This window comes from Pinus tabuliformis, chromosome 8, assembly GCF_031772625.1.
Source record: "Pinus tabuliformis cultivar Carrire ecotype Pingquan chromosome 8, CPIR1, whole genome shotgun sequence".
NCBI lineage: Eukaryota > Viridiplantae > Streptophyta > Pinopsida > Pinales > Pinaceae > Pinus > Pinus tabuliformis.
In genome coordinates, this window is record NC_142294.1 from 722,583,605 (window position 1) to 722,607,686 (window position 24,082).

Consider the following 24,082-nt stretch of genomic DNA (forward strand, 5'->3'; position numbering starts at 1 on the left):
TGTAGTGTGCTCCATATACCAACAATTCATAACAATTTACATCTTCCCCATTCATTTCTATCTCATTCATACAAATTTATTCTCGCTTGTGTTTGATTCATCATATGTCATTCACCAAGGTCTAGCTAAGAAAGTCCAAGTCAAACAAAGCCAAAATATGAGAGATAAAAAGGAAATAAAAATATAATTAAAAGCAAAAAATGATAAAACATGAGGTATGCCACCTACTTACGAGGCATGTGGCCTTAATCCCATGTTTAACAATGCACATACAAAGAAAATTGACTTGACAAGTATAAGAAGAAAGTAAAGAAATCAAGAAAAAGATAATGAAAGGGATAGTAAGAAAAAGTGCTAAGGAAATGGTAATTCAAAGTTAAAACTCCCTTTTGTAGGCTTACAAGTTGAAGATATCTGGTTATCGATAGGTAATCAGACAAGATTAAAGATCTATACATCATCTTACATTGCTTTGAGGGTCAACACATGAAGTTTCCCTTTCCCTTCCATAATTTATCCATCATATCGCCTACCTTTAATTTATTGATATAGAAATATCTCATCTTAAAACTTGTCGTGTGTAAAGGGTTAAGGTTGTCCTCCCATTGTAAAACTAGGAAAATCTTAAAATAAACTTGTGTTATGTTTTTGTTAGAAAAAATCACTACATATGCATCCCTTAATGGCTTGTAAGGGGGTTTGACCCACCACTATAAGTGGGTGCCTTGCATTGGGATCTATGTACATGATGTATCATGCCTTGAGTTTTGTGCACTCTCCTTTAGATCCATGACACTGCATCGGTATCTATGTTGTTTCCTTGAGATCCATGTACCTATGTACAATCATATCTATCGACATTGGGATTCATGTCATTTTCATTGGGATCTATGTGCTTCATTGAGACATGTGTAACTACCTTAGGATACATGACATTGCATTGAAAGATGTCAAAGACTCCAACCATTACCATGTGACACATGGACCACTCCTAGAGGGCATATTTTCATTCTTGGAAATGTATTACCACATATTTGGTTTATTGTGTCTTGTTGACCACATGTGTGGGGCTATTGAGATTGTTGGGGTTAGTTATGAGCTTGTTGTAGGTTGTTGCAAGTTGTTGGGAGCTTATATGAGTTGGTTATGACTCCTTATGCCCACCTATTGATGGAGTGCCTTGCTTATGATTCCATGTGCCTTTTAATAATAGAACACCCCCTCTATGTGCCACATGACATCATCCTCTTGGGGTGCACTTCACTTTGAGATTCATCATCCATTGCTTCATAGAGTTTATCGAGGAGGTGCCGCTGTTCTTATGCCTCCCATTGACCATGCACATTTCCTGGAGGTTGTTGGCACATTTTTTAGGAGGGTGCACTCATTGATGAGCTTGTATGTGGCTTTTATGGACCATACACGTGACATTTTCCTTAATCATTAAGCATTTTATGGATGGTGATTCACTTATTCGTTATTTTATTGTCTTTGAGTGGTTTTTGTTAATCACTTTGAGTGCACTTTCGTATTTTCTCATGATTTTTCCTAAGCACATTTTATTAACTCATGTTTTTGCATCTAGAATATGTATTCACCCATGGTTTCATGATGCATCAAATCTATATAAATAGGGCTCCTCCTCTTTTGTATTTGTTGGGAAATAATTGAAAGAGCCTAGTCCAACTTTGCTTCTATTATGAATCTGATTTATTCTTAAGTGTGTGTTCAAGAGTATACTAGAAGACATTTGTTATTTTGTAGGAATATTGTAGGAAGGAGTTACTAGAAGGTCATAAAAGGGTACCATACTCCATTGAGGATGCAACTAAGGTATATTTCATCTTGCCTAGTTCCTTGTGATCATTTACATTTTATTCTTTTGCATTGAGTGTTCACATCCTAGGGTTATACTATCTTGCGATAAACAAAATCCAGATTTCACCTTTTAGTACTTAGTTTGGATTCTCTGAGGACCAACTCGCCCCTGCCCAATCTATACTCGAGGGTATTAATTATCCCAATCAATTACAGGGAAATTCTTCTTGGTGCCTATGACTTTACCATTTTAGACATATGAATTACACTCAATATTAAATCAGTGTTCGCCATAGCCCGAGTGGGGCAGACACTAATCTTCTCTATTTGATTTCTTCAACCACAAAACATTTATTCAATTTCTTTTTTCTTTGTTTTTTGCAATATAGGGTTTCAAGGATCTTATCCATTAGATCTAGATTAATATTCTCTTAAGTTCATTAAAATGTTAACTTGCAATCTAGCTAAATTGGATTTGGTTTAATTTCAAACACCTTGTTTCTCATAGATAAAATCTTATGTTTATTTGTTAACACCCTGTCATGGTTAATAATTAACTCATCATTTAGAGAATTTGATTGATCTAGCAGTTTCATTTAAATAAGTCGCATGTATATGGTTACTAAAGTTGTCAATTGGTGTTATCTCGAGTGGTTGGGAAAAATGGTTGTTATCTTCCCCACTTAGCTTTAAATCCCCACTAGTGACATGATGAGCTATAATGCCTTGATGAATATTGTTGTATTGGCTTTGAGCCTTGAACTCTTACGTGAGTATACCTGTGGGGATGAGCTATAATGCCTTGATGAATATTGTTGTATTACTTCAAGCCTTGAAATGTTAAGTTAGTATACCTATGGTTTGGCCTGGAACTAGCAACCTCACTCTAGCCCTCGAGTTGAGAGGGAGGCCAATTTCTTTTCTTTGAAAAACATATGTAATTACTAAAGTTAAATGAACCTAATCAATGCATCATTTAGATGGGTGTCTTGATATTTTTCTCATTCCATTGTTGGAACCTATATTCTAAGGGGTATATTTTGTTTCCCAACATGTTAATATTTGCCATTTTAAGTTGGTTGACTAGTTTTGTATCATGGATGGATGGATTTAACAAATGTTGAATTTAAAAGTGCTTAAAACTTGGTGAATTGCATGATCAAGTAGTTCTTCCAAGTACCAATAATTGTTGTTCAATGTTTTGATCATGGTTTAAACACACACTAACATACTTTTTTCCACAATATTTTTCCTCATTTCCAATTGAAGCATTAATAAGTGTCAAATCGAGGCTAGAACTCTTGGAGTGACCTACAAAAATATGGTAAATGAATCAAGTTTGACTATTGTTTATCTATTTATTCTACACAATATGAGGATTTAAGAGGGTTAGTTACATGAGAATACTGCAATATTCCCAAAATGTTTCAATATAATGGATTTTTAGCATATTTTGTCTATTAAAATAGATAAAAGGTCTCTTAATGACTTGTTTGAAACCTCTCAAACTTCACTTTAATTCAAAATCTTGTTCATTGGAAATTAATGTGTTTATTAGATATCATTTTTTGGGATTCAACTGCGTTAAGTAAGTCATTCAAACGTATGACCATTTCCATGAGAGGTAGTCGTAACTGACTAATTTCTCATGATTTTTGAATAGTTCACTTAGCACTCATTGCATCGGGTGATGCTCACAGGGGTGAAGAAGTGGGATTGAAACTAGTGAAATGTGGAGAACGAATCACATAGCATCAATCATCACTTCCGGGGCTTGCACCCGGTAACCAGGACTTCCCAGGAGGTCACCCATCCCAGAACTCCTCTGGCTCAAGCGCGCTTAACTGTGGAGTTTTTCCCACAATCAAGCCCACTTAGCTTGCTACCCCATTTGCAAAACCTTAGCAAGTATTGTGCCTCATGAACCATTCAAGTAGAGATCCCTTGACTCTTTTTGAATTTAAGTATGGGGGATTTACGCAGTGCATTATATTAGATATCATTTTTTGGGATTCAACTGCGTTAAGTAAGTCATTCAAACGTATGACCATTTCCATGAGAGGTAGTCGTAACTGACTAATTTCTCATGATTTTTGAATAGTTCACTTAGCACTCATTGCATCGGGTGATGCTCACAGGGGTGAAGAAGTGGGATTGAAACTAGTGAAATGTGGAGAACGAATCACATAGCATCAATCATCACTTCCGGGGCTTGCACTCGGTAACCAGGACTTCCCAGGAGGTCACCCATCCCAGAACTCCTCTGGCTCAAGCGCGCTTAACTGTGGAGTTTTTCCCACAATCAAGCCCACTTAGCTTGCTACCCCATTTGCAAAACCTTAGCAAGTATTGTGCCTCATGAACCATTCAAGTAGAGATCCCTTGACTCTTTTTGAATTTAAGTATGGGGGATTTACGCAGTGCATTATATTAGATATCATTTTTTGGGATTCAACTGCGTTAAGTAAGTCATTCAAACGTATGACCATTTCCATGAGAGGTAGTCGTAACTGACTAATTTCTCATGATTTTTGAATAGTTCACTTAGCACTCATTGCATCGGGTGATGCTCACAGGGGTGAAGAAGTGGGATTGAAACTAGTGAAAAGTGGGATTTCACTAGTTTCAATCCCACTTCTTCACCCCTGTGAGCATCACCCGATGCAATGAGTGCTAAGTGAACTATTCAAAAATCATGAGAAATTAGTCAGTTACGACTACCTCTCATGGAAATGGTCATACGTTTGAATGACTTACTTAACGCAGTTGAATCCCAAAAAATGATATCTAATATAATGCACTGCGTAAATCCCCCATACTTAAATTCAAAAAGAGTCAAGGGATCTCTACTTGAATGGTTCATGAGGCACAATACTTGCTAAGGTTTTGCAAATGGGGTAGCAAGCTAAGTGGGCTTGATTGTGGGAAAAACTCCACAGTTAAGCGCGCTTGAGCCAGAGGAGTTCTGGGATGGGTGACCTCCTGGGAAGTCCTGGTTACCGGGTGCAAGCCCCGGAAGTGATGATTGATGCTATGTGATTCGTTCTCCACATTTCACTAGTTTCAATCCCACTTCTTCACCCCTGTGAGCATCACCCGATGCAATGAGTGCTAAGTGAACTATTCAAAAATCATGAGAAATTAGTCAGTTACGACTACCTCTCATGGAAATGGTCATACGTTTGAATGACTTACTTAACGCAGTTGAATCCCAAAAAATGATATCTAATATAATGCACTGCGTAAATCCCCCATACTTAAATTAATGTGTTTGTTGTGGAACATTAATTTCCATGGTTCAATGATATTATGAAAAATGCTTAACTCTTATTGATATTGCACATTGTTGGTACAATCCGGTAACCTAAACTGTTATGAGATAGTATCATTTATGCTCTACCTCTAACTTGTGGAATCCAGTAAAAATACACAATACAAACATTCTTGGTGCATTGAGATGATATGTGTCGTGAAAATCTATAATGTGAAAACATTTTAAATTTTCAATTGTATAGCATAATGTTCTTGAGGAGTGGTATTTGAAGCACTAATATCTCCTAACTCCTTTGAGAATTGATCAATTCCTTGAATATGGGATATAATACTAGCACAATGAATACATGGTGAATGCACTTTTCGAACAACAATTGGAACTTTATAAATGGTGAATGGTTTATTAATTCTCTCGGTACATAGTAAGTCTTAAATATGATGGTCACATGGATGACAAATTTCCGTATTGCTACAAAGTTGAATTTTGAACGAGTTGTACACATACATGGAAACACTAAATTGTGGAATTAAACACATCAGTACCATTTGCATTTCATGATTTTCTATATTTCTTTTGGTTCACAGACATTCGTGTTTTCTAAGAGATAATGATTAGAGTTATGGAATGACCTTTTGAAGAAACACACTTGTGATCTTTAACTCATAATGAATCTTAGCTCTGGAATTGATATTCATTATTGACAATGCACATTTAGAAAACCTGGATAACCTCTTGGTACATTGAGCATGTCATACTCATTTCAATCATTATATGTTGTGAACAACTCAATTTTCACAGAAAATCACCAACATGCTTTCTAAATAGACATATATAGTGGTTGTATGCTTGTGTTATTAACCACTTGGTTCATAATTCATTTGGGACACTTGTGCTAATCAATTTTTACACTTAATCACTTATTTCTCCTATAAGGAAAAAATATCATTATTGGTAAAAATCATAAGTCAAGTTCAAGTTAATAAGTCTTTCACACATTTGCTATGAATTGAGCTTGATTAAACATATGGTTTCCACCTAGACTAGGAGAGTTCCCTTTCCTTTACTTTGAAGAATGGGGCAAGGCCACTAAGGTGATAATGGTGGCTTCACTGAGATGTGGCCCTAGGATTTCTTGCTAGAGTTGCAACTTTTTTCATAAGTGAGAGTTTGATAAATTACATTTTTGCACCATTACTAGGAATAAAACCCATTTCATAGTTATTAGAAGTTTTTATTTAATGCCTTGATGAATAAGACTCAAAGACTTGTCTAGTTTACTCATTTGGCAACTCCATGAAGGGAAGAACATGTAACATTGTGAAAGAAATGAATGATCATCATATTAACTTCACTCCTATTCATTTTTGTTGGAAATCCAATACTTGTTGAAGTGATTCATGCTTAATATAGATCCTTGGTAGGTACAGGGTTTTGGACATCTAGTGGATTATACTAGCCTTGTGATTGGGCTAAAATATGTACACGAATTTCGTCTTATTCATATTAATTGAAATTTTTAAATGTCCAATACTTGTGAATTGTAGATTTGGTTTTTAGTCATCCGTGTTCTTGATGGTTTGTAATTTACAAATATATATGCCTTGTTAATGTCACATGAGGGAAATTATGTTAAGTGGTTTAGTATTATAGTGGAAGAAGATAAGTGTTTTTTTATTGTTGTAAGTAAGTGTTTTCAAACTTGGTTTGTGCATGATAAGATTTCCTTTAAGCATTGCAACTTATTGGAACACTCTGGTGTATTTTCCCTTGGATTTCCTAGAAGTTCGGGGTTGTTGAGGATTGGAATATTGTCCACTTCCATTACTATTTTGTATTGTATTCCATAGTATCCTCGAGGCTAAATATTCACTTGGTTGACATTTGAGAAACATACAATTAATAGATTATTTTTTTGTTTTGCATTAATTGTTAGTTCTCAAAAAAATTGTACATGGTATTGGAGCTTTTGTGGTTGAGATCATTCTAGGTGGGAGGGAGTTTGTATTTCAGCTAGATATTACTTGGGGAGACGTTTTAGCCTTGATTGAGGTTATTAGGTGTGATACCCTTGGTTGACTAGAAAAAAAAATATTTGAACCCTATAAATAATTTTGTATACTTCATACACTATCTTTTTTTTTTTGTAAGCTAACATGGGACCATTCATATTCTATTAATTCGAGTTGAAACCTGTACAAGCACATGGTGGCCTCAACCCGCCCCGAAGGGAAACTGGGTCTGTTGGCCACCTTAAGTTTTTAACAGCCATCCAAAAACAGAAAATGCTGAGTCTTCTTGTCCAAGCTAAGTATACTAAACATTCAAAAAGATTACTACTAACTCCTATCTGCATCATATATTGTAACAAGATTTAGAACTGGCTCTCTGCATCCTAACTATGAAAATTTATACATATCTCCAAGTATCAGTCTGCCATGGCTTCCAGCTGGTCACCTTCTTCCTTTATTCCTGAGTTAATCTTCTTTATCTGTTGCTTTATCTCTTCCAGTTTGTTATCCTGCATAAGAAGGGTTACCTGAATGTTCTGCATCTCTTTTTTCAGGTTAGGAATTCCTTGGGCCAGTTCCGCCATCTCCATAGCAACCTGCTCCATGGCTTTTGCCAAGAGCCTCTTCATGACCCAATACACATGAAGAGCCTGTTTGTACAGGGTCATGCGCCCTCTGGTATTTCCTGGATCTGGCAACAAGTATTCCCAGTCATCCATTTCGGAACCCGACTGTCCCTGAATAGCTTCTTCCTCCATTCTCTGGATTATATTCCGGATGTCCTCGTCTGTGTTTTCGCTGTAAGCCCTCTCGGCGTACTGGACCCTCCGCTTCAGCGTTTTCCTGCCCCTTCTTTTGCCCACTGTCGATGGTTCGCTTCTCTCCTGATTTCCGGCCAGCCTTCCTCTCCCTCGACCTCTTCGGCACCCTCCCCGTCCTCTGCTCCCTTTGTTGTCATCCTTTACCCTGCTACCCTGACCCGCTATGCCAGAAGGGCCACCAAAGTCACTTTCCTCTCTTCGTCTTCTGCCTCTCGTTTCTCTATTCTTCGTTTCTTCCTGATGCCTGTCCTTAGGGGACTTCCCTTTCTCCATTACGCTCCTCCTTGGCTGCTCATGACCATCCTGCTCTGAATTATACATCTCCTCTTCTTCTTCCGACCCTTCCATACCTGTCTGATACTGTTCCATTGCTTCCCAGGGGTCGTCCATATTTCCTTCCTTGCTCTTCCCCTTTCCGCCCCTGCTCGCCTCAGTCGCTTCCTTCCTCATTCTTCTCACTGTTGCCCGTCGTTCAATCCTTATGGGGGTTGGCAGTCTGTCTTTCCGCCTTCTCCTTCCTGCGTTTATCCTTACTATGGTCTCCACCACCCTGCTCCTTTGCTCTCTCCCTCCAGTTGCATATACCGAATACCTTCCCTCGCACCTTCCTCCTTCTTCATAGTTTTTCCTTTGCCGCCCATCCTCATTCCTCTTCCCCACTTCCCTCTGCCACCTGCAGTTTCCATAATCACCCACTCCTCCTCGTCTTACTTCTGTGCTATCATACCCACGTCCCATCACTGAAGCGTTTCTACCACCGCTTCTGCCTTTCATTACTCCATCTCTGCTTCTCCTTGGTATTATATCCCCTCTGAAGATCTTCCTGTACGCCGGCATCATTACCCATATACCAAATGGCTTATCATGGCCATTCGCCCCCAACGTATTAATCATCCTCATCGCCGCCATTTTCACCCCGATCGGGGACCTCTGGGGATCCTTTTTATAGCGCTGTGGTTTCATTATGGTCCTGAGTGATTATTGTGATGAGGCTCTCCCATCCTGGTTTGTTCATTACAGCTGGCCAGATGCTATCCACCTTTTCTCCCTGTTCTTTGCATCCCCAATTTGCAAGGAAGTCTGCGGCTTTGTTTCCTTTTCGCCTAACATGGTTGATGATTTTATATTCAATATGCTTCAATATGTCTGCCAAGTCTTGAATGATCCCTGCCGTCCTCCAGCTCCTTGCAACTTGATCCCAGTCCTTCCCATTATTGAGATTTCTAAGCATTTCAACTACTATCTGCGAGTCGCCTTCAATTTCCAGATTTGTGTAGCCATTTCTTACTGCTATTCTAAGACCCTGGTATACAGCCATTAATTCTGCTTCATTGTTGGTCATTATGCCCCCCCAGTCCGCATACACCCATCTAGTGCGTCTCTCACTGTCTCTAAAGATACCTCCAAAGCCTGCCGGCCCTGGGTTTCCTTTGGAAGCCCCGTCAAAATTCAGTTTAATGAAGTTTTCCCCGGGGTAACTGAAATGCTCTGGACTCTGGGTCTGAGATCTTTGCTGTCTTTCTTTCGAGGGATATACCATACCATATTCCATATTTAGATTAGCTAGGATTCGTCCTTCATCAGGGTTCGCTCTCCAATCCTCTTCCTCCCAGGTCTCAGCCAGAACAGTCTCCCTAATTAATTTTTGCGTTCTTCTCCATATCTTTTCTGGTGGATTGGCTTTGTCTAAGAAGATCCTTCGATTCCGTTCCTTCCATAGAAGCCATATAACAAAACCTATGGCTAGATTCCAGGTTCTCTCTACAACCGGGCATGAGAATTGGCCCCTTCCCCATTGGAAGATGGTCTTTTTAATATCCAGAGGGTCTCTATTAGATTTTCCAAAGAGGTTCCTGACTTCAACCCATTGTTGTTGAGCAAATGGGCAAGAGTTCAGAATGTGTTCCTGGGTTTCGGTTTCCTGTTTACAAAGGCTGCATCTCGGTGGCCCCTGGAAACCCCGTTTCTGAAGCTTATCCCATGTCAGTATTCTTTCTTTCCCAACTAGCCATGCGAATATAGTTACCTTTGGCCACCACTTATTACTCCAGATTTTTCCCCATTCCAAAGTTTCCTCCTCTCTCTCCTGGCTAGTTGTTAAATAATAAGCTTCTTTGACTGTGAAGGTCCCTCTTGTGGATTTTCCCCATCTAAGAATATCCTGTCCCGATCTAATTTTAATTTTCCTTGACTCCAGTTCTTTTACAAGTATCCCTTTCTGCTCCTGATCTATATTTTCGTCCCATTCTTCTGGTTTTCTCCATATTCTCCATAATTCATCTGACTCCCCTTCTTTCCAGTATTCTTTTACATACTCTAACCTCTCGATTACAACCTTTGTTGGAAATAATACTGAGAGGGGGGGGGGGGGGGGGGGAGAATCAGTATTATCAGATCAATAAAACTTTTCAATTTCATACTCAGAAACATATACGCTACTTCAGTTAAGTGAACCCGCGTGTATACGCAACTGCGTCTAAAGCAACTAACGTATATCTAGAAATCTTATGATTCAATTAGCTTATCTTCAGTAAATGCATCAGAACATTATTAACCATATTAACAGTAAACAGGTGCAGTATAACAGAACAAATCATCACACAAAAGCCACACACATGAACACCACGATATAAGGTGGAAACCCAATGTGGGTGAAAACCACCTGCTGCAATTTGTTTCTATCTTCCTTTAATAAGAAACTTCTTTCACAATGTACTGGTGCAGTCCTTTACCAGCACGCAGGCTACAACCTGCAGAGGGCTACAACCCTCATAGCTCTTGTACTAGCCGATCCATTTACTAGTACGTAGGTGCCTGCCTACAGAATGCTCCAACCTTTACTCGTTTTTCAGCTGCTCCTGGAAGGGAGCTACAACCCCCTGGCTCTTGTACTAGCTGATATGTTTACCAGTACGTAGGTGCCGGCCTACGATCTTCCCGGGACCACGTTTCATACATTTTCATACTGGATCCATAAAACAATCACCATTGTAGTACAACCTGCATCATTGATCACCCAATACTGAATCACTGAAACCCTGTCAACAACAGTCACCAGAACACAGAGCAGAACCCTGAACTCTGCAACAACATTCAGAACTCACTGTATCATCAAAATCATGCATCAGAGGGAATACGCTACTTGGAAGTGCTGAACCTGCGTGTATACGCTACTTCATCAAAGTGAACCAGCGTATATGTCATTAATTACTCATACAAAAACTTCACTGCACTTCCTGACTTCAGACATAACCAGATCATTACATATACAAGGATTATAATGAGTTAGCACCCAGATCTAGTCCATCAGATCACATAAATATGAGTCATTATGATCCTGATCCAATATTAGTTCTCATCCAACAATACTGAAGCCAAACACAATCAGCCAACCAAGATATGCAGGATACAGACACCTTTAAACTGTCATTAACACTCAGAACTACCTGCAACCTTAAAAATCATAGCTCAAATGGTATACGCTACTTTAACTAGCCGAACCTGCGTACATACGCTTTTTCTCCAAAGCCAACCAGCGTACAGATCTATAAATAATCAATCATGACTTGCAGCGATTTCTAACTTAAGATATACTCAGATCAGATCAACATAGTCAATCATATAGAGATAGTTCATTTCAAACCATTTGATCTTGATCTCTCCTTAGATCTTGTTCTCCATCTACCGGTGAGATCCCTCCTTAGCTCAGATCAAGCACTGCATCCTCAACCCATAACCTGCATACTGGATCTCATTCCTTTTCAGATATTCAAGACCTTTTCGATACCCTTTCCTAATGATCTTCTTCTCCTTATATAGCCTTAGGCCCTTCACAATACCACGGTCCAAAACCATAGTAACACAATACAATCAACTCAATACTAGGGATCAACACGTCTGTCAAGACTCCATGGTCCAAAACCATAGGCACAAATTCCAAGGACTAACCGCCACGGACCAAAGGTAAGTTTTCCACATGTACGCGCTTTTACTGAAGCCAACCTGCGTGTATACGCTGATTTTCCTTAATGAACCTGCGTATATGAATTTTCTCTTCATCTTATAGTCTGATCATCAATTCCTTGCTGCTGACCTTCTGCACTATGATTTGTCATCAGTGTGGTTTGCCATCAAGGACAACACTTATCTCTAGGGTTTCCTTTGGAGGCCCCATCAAATTTAACTTTTATGAATCCTTCTTGCAGGAGGTGGGATGGGACCTAGAGGTCATATCCGCACTACTTCTCTTCCATGCTTTAGTGGCAGTCATCCCCGAGGCTAAATTAAGTTTCTGTAGGATTTAGGCTTCTTAGGGTAATCGTGGCTTGGGCCAATTCTTACCATTGCATGAATTTTTTTTTATTGCATGAGCGATACATTGGTCAGATGCAAGAGACCCTAAAGGAACCATTATTTGTATTGGGTCTCGTGTATAGGGTAAGTTAATCTACTTATAAGGTTTTGGAATTGTTGAGTATATTCACATGCATTCTCACTAATGATCTAATTAACATATTTTAGCTTGATGCAACTTTGTTGCTCCAAGTTAGGCCTTTTGAACATGATTATAAAGTATGTATTTAATTTATCCAAGATTTGAGCGATACATTGGTCAGATGTAAGAGACCCTAAAGGAACCATTATTTGTATTGGGTCTCGTGTATAGGGTAAGTTAATCTACTTATAAGGTTTTGGAATTGTTGAGTATATTCACATGCATTCTCACGAATGATCTAATTAACATATTTTAGCTTGATGCAACTTTGTTGCTCCAAGTTAGGCCTTTTGAACATGATTATAAAGTATGTATTTAATTTATCCAAGATTTTAGTAGTACCCTTGGGATAAGGTTTTACAAATTTAAGATAAATTACAAAGACCTCTTTCACAACATGGGTTGGAACTTTATAAGCTTAGTATCTAGAGTAGTTGTCCTCTTCACCCTCCAAATGAACTCACATGAGAACTAGTGTTATCCCCCATCATTATTGTCCTTCCTTGAGAACTTAGGAAAGTGCAACACTATATAGACGTCGCTCCAATGAGACCATTGATCTATTTGTTTACTAAGATAAAACTTATTAAATTGACTCACCCCACCACTGAAATTAAGATTGACAATCATAGTTGCGCTTCCACCAATACTTGTACTTCCACTTGAACTTGATTGTCTGACATTACTATTCCTTGAACCACTATTAGGGTGTGTTTTAAAATTAGGACCAAAGGCAAATTTAACAATTACCTTATTTTGTTTAAACTACACAAGAGGTGATGGTTGCTCTATACCAACTCCACTACCTCTAGGTTATACTGTGCTCAGTGCTCTTATATTTTTGTCCTTGAATAATTGGAACACATCATCAAACACCTCACTATATTGTGACATGATGACAATCCCCTCTTTTGTTAACTGACCAAAATTATCTTTGGACATGACTTCTCATTATAATTTCTTTGATCCATCTGTATGAATACATTTTCCTTCACTTTGTCATTCCTTTATCAATTACTCTACTTCATTTGATTCCTCTCATCCTTCCATCCTTCATTCTAGGCATCTTTCTACTACAATCCATTTTCACTCAACCACCAATTTAACTATGTTTGTTTGTTTGTTTCCATAACTTATTTGAATTCTTTAATCATGTTTCTATGCTCCCTTTCTCATCAATATCTCTTCACAATATTCTAGCTTCCTAGAAAATCCCTTGTATCTTGTTCAACCACCACTCTTTGATTATCACACCTCACTCCAAAGTCCACTCTACTCACTCTTGATCTAGTGCCTCCTTCATGGTACCTTCTACCTTGAGGTACTCATCCTTGCTAGTTCCATCTAAGGTCACCCTAGAGTGTGAGTGTTTATATTGCCATGACTAGTGGGTTAAAAGGAAAATGGTATTCTTTCACTAAAAACATCTTCACCCAAGTTACAATTTCATTTACTAGCCTCCCATGAGCTCATTTCTCAAACTACTTTTTAGCCTGTTAAAAGGATTAGTTTAACTTGAATATGAATTTGACAATGTAGCCTTCTATCATGCTTTGGACCCAAAAATTAGGTTATAAACATTCCATTAAATCTCCCTCCGCCTCTTATAGGTTGGTCACAGATGCTCCCTTAATTTGTTCAACCATTATAATAACACCACTAAAAACACTAATGAGAAGGTTCCATAGGTATCATGGTCATTTGGAAACAAAGTGGATTAGTGACCCTTAACATATTCACTCACAAAGAGATTGACTTATCTAAAAAATTGGTCCTCCACATAACTTTGGGTAAGCTTAATATTCTTATTGTCAAAATGCCACACACATCTTGATAGGGTCCCAGCAAGGGAAGCATTTATTAGCTCAATTTGAGACATTGGTCTACACCATTATCCAAGAAGCGGTCCATTGTAGTACATACATTGGCATTTTTGATCTCTTTAATAAGGAAGATGTTAGGCCCCTATACTACTAGTGTAACCCTTTATTGTTATTAGTATAACCCACTTATTATATTGATGTACCCATGTAGTGCCCATATTGTTACTATTGTGCCCCATAGAAGCCCACTATTGTTATTATTGTGCCCTTACATTATTATTGTTATGTCGGCTCTGATTATGTTATGACCCCTTAGACTCCTATATATAGAAAGGAGGTCTTTTCATTTGGATCATCCAAGAATTGTTCATTTATGTAATGTAAAGGAGGTTTCCCCCTCGAAGAGGCTGAATTCTAAGGCGTTGATCTATCTTTTCTATCTTTTCTTGAGCTGGTTTCATAACATTTGGTATCAGAGCTTTGGATTCTAGGGTTTCATTGCTCCAAACAGGTCATCGTGGCATTTTCGCTATAACTTTTTTTCTGCGATGTTTCAGAAGTTGCAAAAAAAACCCATTTGAGAAGAAATCGCGCTGAACCTCGGATCCGAATTTCGGAGCCTTTAGCGCTATATTTGCGGAGATATGATCTGAGGAATTTGGTCTTTTTGCAGACTCCTGAATTACATTCCAAACAGGTGACCTGGGGAAAATCGTCATAACTTTCTCTCTGGGGATTGGATTGAAATTTCGTAAGAAGGTACAGAAAGAGGACGGACTATAGTTTCTTGTATGCATTTTTTAGATCCAGAGGTCGAAACAGTGACATGTGGAACTTCATAAAAGTTCGCTCTTCTGGAAAGGTCTATAATCAGGTCATCTTGGGAGATTTGCATAACTTTTCCTTAGAGAATCCAATTTGGATCAAACTGGTGGCATTGGAAAGAGGACACAGAGGGCTAATATAGGTCGCAATTTTAGAACTTAAAGATCCAAAAGTACAGAGTTACAGTCGTTTCAAAGTCGAGCTCCTAAAATCAAGAAAAAGCAAGATGAGGAAGTTTGATGGCAAGGATCCGGTAAATTGGATACTTCAGATGGAGCAATATTTTGATCTACATGGTGTACAACTGTTACAAAAGGTATGTATTGCATCTTCATATTTAGAACCAGATCAATTTTTATGGTATGAAGGGCTTTGTTCTCGTAAACAACTTGTTACGTGGTCAATTTTCACGGAGGAAATGATAACACATTATGAGGATACAAAGAGCAACACCTTCTTTAGAGCAACACCACAACAATTGGAAAGAGTAAAAGGGATTTGTGACACAGTGGAAAGCAAAATTATGGAAACCAGGAAGTGTACCCCTCACAACTATAAATATGGAAGTGTTGTTTCTCCTAGCCTTCCACAACCTACAAACCACAACAATTGGAAGAAAAAAGAGAAAAAGGGCTTTGTTACAATTGTGATATCAAATGCACTAAAGGTCATAAGTGTGTTGAGAAGAAATTATTTTACATAGAATATGAAGAGGAGGAAGAAAAGGATCAAGAAACATCAAAAGAAGAAGATATACGCCAGGACCCCACCCCAGAGAAAGAAGAAATGAATCAGACCATATCTTGTAAAGCATTGGCAAGAATTACCACTCCTCAAACTCTCAAGATAGAAGGACATATCAAGAAGAAAAAGGTGTAAGAAGTGAAAGATCACATCGAGAAAGAAGAAATGAATCCAACCATATCTTGTAATTCATTGTTCGAAATTACTACTCCTCAAACTATCAAGATAGAAGGACATATCAAGAAGAAAAATGTTCAAGAAGTGTAAGATCACATCGAGCATCAAGAAATGAATCCGAACATATCTTGTAAAGGATTGGAATAAATTACCATTCCTCAAACTCTAGAGATAGAAGGACATATCAAGAAGAAAAAGGTTCAAGCAGTGAAAGATCACATCGAGCATCAACAACAAGTTCTCCAACTTTTAAAGGATAACGCCACTTCGGTGCAAAATCAAACGAAACAACAGGTAGATCAACATCGTAGTGAAAAGTGTGTTGATGTAGGTGATTGGGTATTTTTACTGCTACATCTAAAGCAAGCTATTTATGAGAAGGAAATGTTGGCAATACTACATGCACTTAAAAAATGGCGACCTTACCGAATGGGAAGACTCTTCAAGGATGAGGATGTGGAATCATTGTTTTGTGCTATTTATATTATCCAAACAGATTGGATAAACGAAGCAAGGGATGAATGGAAGAAGGACGAAGAAGTATGGCCACTTATTCAAAAGTTGCAAAAGATCCCAATTCAAACAATATTGCCAGAAATTGAAGAGGAAGGAAAAATCATATTGGAACTTGGAGCAGTCACAGAAACAAGAACCCGACAGCTACAAAATCGATCAATTTCAAAGTATCTCATCAAGTGGAAGAACTTACCAGCTGAATATTCCACATGGGAGGACAAGAATTTTATACAGAAGCATCAAGAACTACTCAAGCATTGAGGACAACGCTTTTTGAAGGAGAGGGGCATGTTAGGCCCTATACTACTAGTGTAACCCCTTATTGTTATTAGTATAACCCACTTATTATATTGATGTACCCATGTAGTGCCCATATTGTTACTATTATGCCCCATAGAAGCCCACTATTGTTATTATTGTGCCCTTACATTATTATTGTTATGTCGGCTCTGATTATGTTATGACCCCTTAGACTCCTATATATAGAAAGGAGGTCTTTTCATTTGGATCATCCAAGAATTGTTCATTTATGCAATGTAAAGGAGGTTGCCCCCTCGAAGAGGCTGAATTCTAAGGCGTTGATCTATATTTTCTATCTTTTCTTGAGCTGGTTTCATAACATAAGATCTCATCTAAAGTGTTATGTCGTGACATAAAAGGTTGTGCAGGGCTTTAATCAGTATGACTACCAAAATCATTTCCCCATCCTAACACTATATCAAACATAAAACCTTAGTGCTTGCATCTCGAGATCACGTTGCAACCTATGATTAAAGTGTTAACTATGAACAATATCATTTATAACATATCTCATATAAGCTCAAAGGTTCACCAATGCATGCTACTAGAGAACCATAATTATGCATACTATACAAACAACACAAGTAAACGATATTATTGTCATATAACATAGCATAAATTAAAAGAAAGTGACGGGCTGGTTGATTCCATTAATTTGTACCACAATCTAATACATTATTGCATTACAAACCTTCATTCGCCAAGACATTACAATAAATATTATCATAACATGAAAAAATACTCCTCAACCTCTACCAGATTCTTATCAAATCAACAACCAACAAATAATTAACCTTAGATATGGTAAGGCCTTTACATTTATATAATCACACCCCTTAAGAGGGAAAATTTATTCAGAATCCCCAAACTTGTTTACCCACTTTCAATTCTTCCTTTGTGAATTGGTTGACAATTTCTCCTTCTCTTCATTCTTCCACAATTTTACTCCTCAGTCACCAAAATCTACTCTTGATATCTTTGTTATATTCTCCCATGATATTTAATGCACTTTATGGCTACCAACAATTATTGGCCATGGTGTTTAAATTTGTATCTACTTGTTTAGTATGTAGATATCACTATGTCTTCACCTAACAAATCAATCGAGCTAACTTTTGAGATAATGAGTAAATATGTACAATTTCCATTAAAATAGTTTTAAAACTCATTTCCATGTGTGTGTGTGTGCGCACACATAAGGTCAATATCTTAGCAGATTTGAGAATCCAACAAAGCCTTGACATTGAGTATGGTTGTCACTTCAACATATCTAAATGGACATAATCAATCTGGAAGCCAACTCGACTATGAGGTGTAAGTTCTCTCACTCCTCCTTTAGATCATGTAGAGAGAAAAGCACCATGATTGACTCATTATTTATTGTTAGCAGTGTTCTGACTATGATATGTTTAGTACCCTTGGTTTTTATGAGGTTTTGTGAAATTTATACAAAGGAAGGACACATTAAAGAGACTCAACTTTGCTACAATAATTGGTATCAATGATATTCATTACAATGACTTTGTTGGGGATAAAGCTACACGTAACCCCAATAAGCTATGAAAAGGGATCTAGATCATCTAGCTCCAATAAAAAATCACTTCCACCTTAATGGATTTCTTCAGTTGTTAACGTGAAGCACAAAGTTAGTCAAACTAAGTGAATAAGTAATAAATGAAGAATGGTGGTGACCTAAGTTTCTTCATTAAATAACTACATTACATTTTGGTTGAAATTGTTCACGTCCCACTTTATGACATGCTTACTCTCTTCATGAGCCAATTGTTGATTATTGACGTGGCCTTAAACCTTCAAGAATATGATATATGTATATGTGAACGTGTGTACACACACACACACATGCTATGTAACACATTTCTTCATTAAATAACGTCATTACATTTTGGTCGCAATTGTTCAAGTCCCACTTTATGACATGTTTTCTCTCTTCATGAGCCATCATTACATTTTGGTCGCAATTGTTCAAGTCCCATTTTATGACATGTTTGCTCTCTTCATGAGCCATTTGTTGATTGTTGAAGTAACCTTAAGCCTTGAAGAATCTAATATATACAGGCAAACACACACACACACACACATTTTGGTTGTAATTGTTCAAGCCCCACCTCATGACATGCTTACTCCATGAGCCAAATTTTGATTGTTGACCTAGACTTAAGCCTTGAATAATCCTATACATATATACATACATACGTACATACATACATAATATATATGCATTATGCAATGCATTTATTATGGAAACCCATCAAGTACTTCCTCTCAATTCTAAGATGGTATCTAAAGTAAATCAGATTCTTCAAGGATTAAGGGTAGGTCAACAATCAAAAATTGGTTCATGAAAAGAGTAAGCATGTCACAAAGTGGGACTTGAACAATTGCAACCAAAATGTAATGCTGATATTTAATGAGGAAACTCAGGTCCCCTCCATTCTTCATTCATTACTTATTTACTTAGTCTAACTAACTTCGTGCTTCACATTAACAACTGAAGAAATCCATTAAGTTGGAAGTGATTTATGATTAGAGCTAGATGATCTAGATCCATATTCACAACTTATTGGGGTTATATGTCGTTTTCTCTCCAATAAATTCATTATCATGAATATTAGTGATGTTAATTATTGTAACAACAATGAGGGTCTTTGATATATCCTTCCTTTGGATAAATTTCACAAAGCTTTGTAAAAGCCAAGGGTACAAAACATATGATTATTAGATCATTGTCAACAATAGATGATGAGTCAGTCATCGTGTTTTTATCTCTACCTAATCTAAAGGAGGAGTGAGGGAACTTACACCTCATATTTGAGTTGCCCTATAGACTAATTATGTCGATCTAGAGATGCTTAAGTGACAACCATGCTCAATGGAAAGGCTTTGATGACTTCTCAAATCTGCTAAGACATTGACCTCAAAACTAGAGATCTAACAATTGTCAATTTTTTGTAAGAATTCTCTTTAAATAATAGGAGAAATTCAAGTTCTTATGGTATCAGCTAGATAATACAACTCTAAAATTTATATGGAGTTTTGAGGTCCTCACATATCACTACCATGAGGAGCTATCAAACCCTTAGAACTAAAGCAACTTTGATACTACATTAATAAGTAGAACATACAAGACAAGACATTTTTTTTTGAAGAAAAGGGTTCACGCCATATTATACAATTTAGATCCATTCCAATGTTACAAATATATAATACATGAATGCAATCACCTCTTGAACTTGTTTGTTCTCATAATGACACCTAATTACAAGATAAGAAAGGGAGGAGGCAATGTGAGATCTAGAACACACTTAAGATACAAATTATATCCCATAATGTGAATATACAGATATGGTGTAGGACTTCGTGATTATATAAGAGTCACAAGGTAATAATGTGTGTTATTGTGAGCATCCTTCTAGGATTGGTTTGGAGCATTTCATCCCTCTTGTGCAATGCATAATTAAATTCGTTAATTAGATTCAATGTTATAACAACTTCATTCATTATTTAAGCGTTGTCGCATTATCATTTATTTTTTAACCATAATAAGAAATTGGATTCATATTAAAATCTACATTTGGGGTGCAACCTTACTTCAAAATTTACAAAATTGGATAGATCAGGCTATTTTAAACAGTTATTTTCATCTTATTGAATTCCAAAAGAGTTAGGTTAAATAGGTTGCATTACCATAATATCTACTAATATAAACCCACCAAAAAATACCTATAAGTTTGCAATATTTTGTAAACATATTATATCTTCGAAGCAGAGGTGTCGGGACCTCCATGAACTCTCTCTCTTTATCCTGAACAAGGACCGATACATTAAGATTAGGAATTATACATTGAGTGACTTATTCAATTTCCAATGGAAGGGAAATTGGGTTGCCTTTGACTTAGAGTTGTTTTAACAACCTTGATTTGCTAACACAAAGTAGTAATATCATCGTCTATTCATTGAATTAGTGTTTGTGGTCAATTATCATCTCCATTATTGCTATGAGGCTTGAAACCATATGACTATACCTCATTTGTAATTGAATAATGCTAGTCTACAACTATTACAGTTGCTCCTTCAACTGTCCCAGAGTTGTGCCCTTGTTACCCTATCCATAAGCTATCAATTCCCCACTTCCATATCATTCCCCATATCAACAAATTATTTAGGGGACCCACTTAGAAACACAATATTTTTAGTTTTATATTCTACATGCAACTTGAATTGCAATTCTCCACCCCAAAAGCTCGACCAGGGAATTGTTTACAAGTAGATGAAAATAAATAAAGGCAGAAATTTCCTTTCCTAAACAAATGCTTCAAATGGAATCTTCCCAACATAAGTGATAATGATATGAGATCTTTTCTTTGGTGATGTTATTAGAATTGCATAAAAGAGAATGTAAAACCATAAATGTGACACTTTAAGAAGAAGAAACACATAAATAGACCATAATGACGAGACACCAATATTCGATAATGAAGTTCACTCACAATGTGTGAGCTACGTCTCTGGGCCCAAATGCAAAGTAGATATGCCTCTATATTATCTCAACAAAATGAAAGGTAAGTGCATGGAAAAATACATAATTAAACCTTAGTTTTGAGAGTGACCTGAAAATGGGTTGGTAAAATCCCAAATCTGACTACACCAGTAACATCCTTACGAAATTCCGAGTAAAATGAATATAAACTTGACCAGATTCCAACACCGTCAACTTTGGACCCCTAGATAATATTTAAGGTTTCATGGTAGAGTATTTACAAAATATTTTTGAGAATATTCTTCAGAATGGCATACCCGTGTGAGGTTCCACTAGCAAGGTTTTGATGGCCCTCTTGGTTCCCTGCAGCTCCACATTTCGCTCCGCCTGTCAGCCTTGCTCCTCTATCATTTGAATGAAATGGGGCAAGCATATATATTTCCATGTTGACATACTTTTCAAAGTCCTGTCGAATGGCATATACTAGTTAGCACTGTTTGTTTAAGGTGTAGGGTGGTTGGAAAGGTCGTGGGTTCAAGCCCCGTGAACCCTTTTTAAATATAAAACAAAGATAGAGAGCAGTCTTTCGGATTAAGACTTCTCTCTACATTATGGATCACAAAAGTCTTAGATCTAACATAAAACAAAGATGTTATATGAAAACTTTCAACACTTTAGGCGGAACCCACCAATTTTAGTGATCCTGCCATTTTTAACCACAACTAAGTCTATCGCCAAGATTATCAAATAGTTGCTAAGTTTAGCCCCCCAAACCACCCAATTTGGTTGGACCACAAATATTGGTGAGGGTCCAAATTTGTCTAGCACCAGCTAATACTTTTTCCTTTCACCAAGTTTGACTGTAACTTTGACTGAGCATAACTTTTGCATAAAAACTTAGATTGAGGTATTGTTTGCACCATTAGATTCCTTGTGACGAGATATTCGATTTAATGATTTTTTTTTCCAAGAGTTCAGGAATTTCATTTTTAGTGCTTTTGGGATCTCCCTAGATCAAACAAAAAGAACTAATTTTACAGGAAGGTTAAAGCTTTCGTTCACATACTTGTATTGTTGGTATCTTGAATGATCATTAACATTCATATCGAATGTGTAGGGAATAAAGCGTCGACTATGATCATTTATTAAATCATTGGAAAACTTAAGCTCTAACTACCATCTAAAATGTTGAATCTAAGTTAAGCGTCAACTTCCATTTAAAGAAAAATGTTTGAAGTCAAATGGTTGATAACATACATGAGGTCATATTTTGTTCTAATGGTTGCAAAATAAGGAAGGAAGAATCTGGTAGATTAGTAACAACAACAACCAAGACCTCAAGCAATGCATATGTCCTTAATAAAGGTAAATCAAAAGATTGCAGTATGAAAGTGTTATAAGTCTTAGCTTACTAGTAAAAAACAAGTGAGGAACAAGAGCACCTCAAGTCACATTAATAAGATATAAATCATTGAGGGTTAGTCATAAAGAAGAATGATGCATTAAAAAAAAACCATTGGAGATATTAGGGGCAGTAAGTATATATCATTTGGTTAGAAAGTAATATGAACAAATGAATTGAAGTAAATATGGTGCCAAAAGTAAATATGGGTCTACAGGAATATCTAGCAGGTAAAAGGAAAAAAAAAGTAGTTGTCAAATTTGCCATTTTATATTAGGAGGCCAGAGAGAAGAAAATGAATAATCTCATGGGGAGCTGCAAGATCAATAATATCATGTGTTCATGGGGAGGCTATTGCTTAAGAAAAACATGAAACGAAAAGTTTGCAAATTTTATATGTTTTGTCTTATTTCATTTGTACAAGTTCTTGACACAATTAGGTTCAACAATCATATGCATAAGTAGCTTCTCATGTTAAGCCAGGGGAATAAATTAGCTCTTGGAATAGTCATTTATATGTATTAGCTCATTTGTACAACAATAGTATATTTAACTTTTAGAGTAGCTTTAAGTGTGGCTTGGTATAATAGTATAACTCATTTAATTGGTACCAAAGCAAAAGACTTGGACCAGAATGAGGAGTACAAGCTTAAGGGGAGTAGAGTGAAAATTCAAGGACAATGACATGGTAATATTGCATCAATATCAAAGGGGTAGAATAATCAACAACCTATTATATCTTGTTGTCGATGCTACAACACCCTCCAAAATTTTTGCCTGCACCAAATTTTGGATCCTACCTTGGTATTCTATATTGTTGTTACAAACATTGAAATCCATTCCATGTTTTTTCTCTAAGTGTTTTGGTCCCTTTTGCAAGAAAATCAAAATGTCATCTTTTCGCATGTTAAGTGTTGCATGATGTATATAAGCTTGTTTTGGAGGTTTCAAGGGGTTATCTTAGTGAAAATGAGTTGATCTTACCATGTAAACATCTGTCGCACTCATTCCGAAAGTTTTAAGCATTATCACACAAGTGTCATCACGATCGTCACAAAGTGTATCTTTACTATTCCACTTGTCGTAGGTCTTCACACTGAGGGAAGTATGTTGTTCATGTGTACTAGATGATCTATGTTGTTGTGTCATCAAGTTTTCTAAGTGTGTGATCATAGTCGAGTCTCATCATTGTTCACATTAGCTCCATTGATCCCACACTTAGTCAAATTTCTGACCAAGCAACTTAGCCTCATCCGACCCTCCTGAACTGCGCATTGCGGAGTTCCAACCCTCAAGCTGCAACCTTGCTTATTGACATTATGCAATGTGCAGTTCTTGCCTCTCCTCCAGCTTGGCCCCAACCACACATTGTGTAGTTTC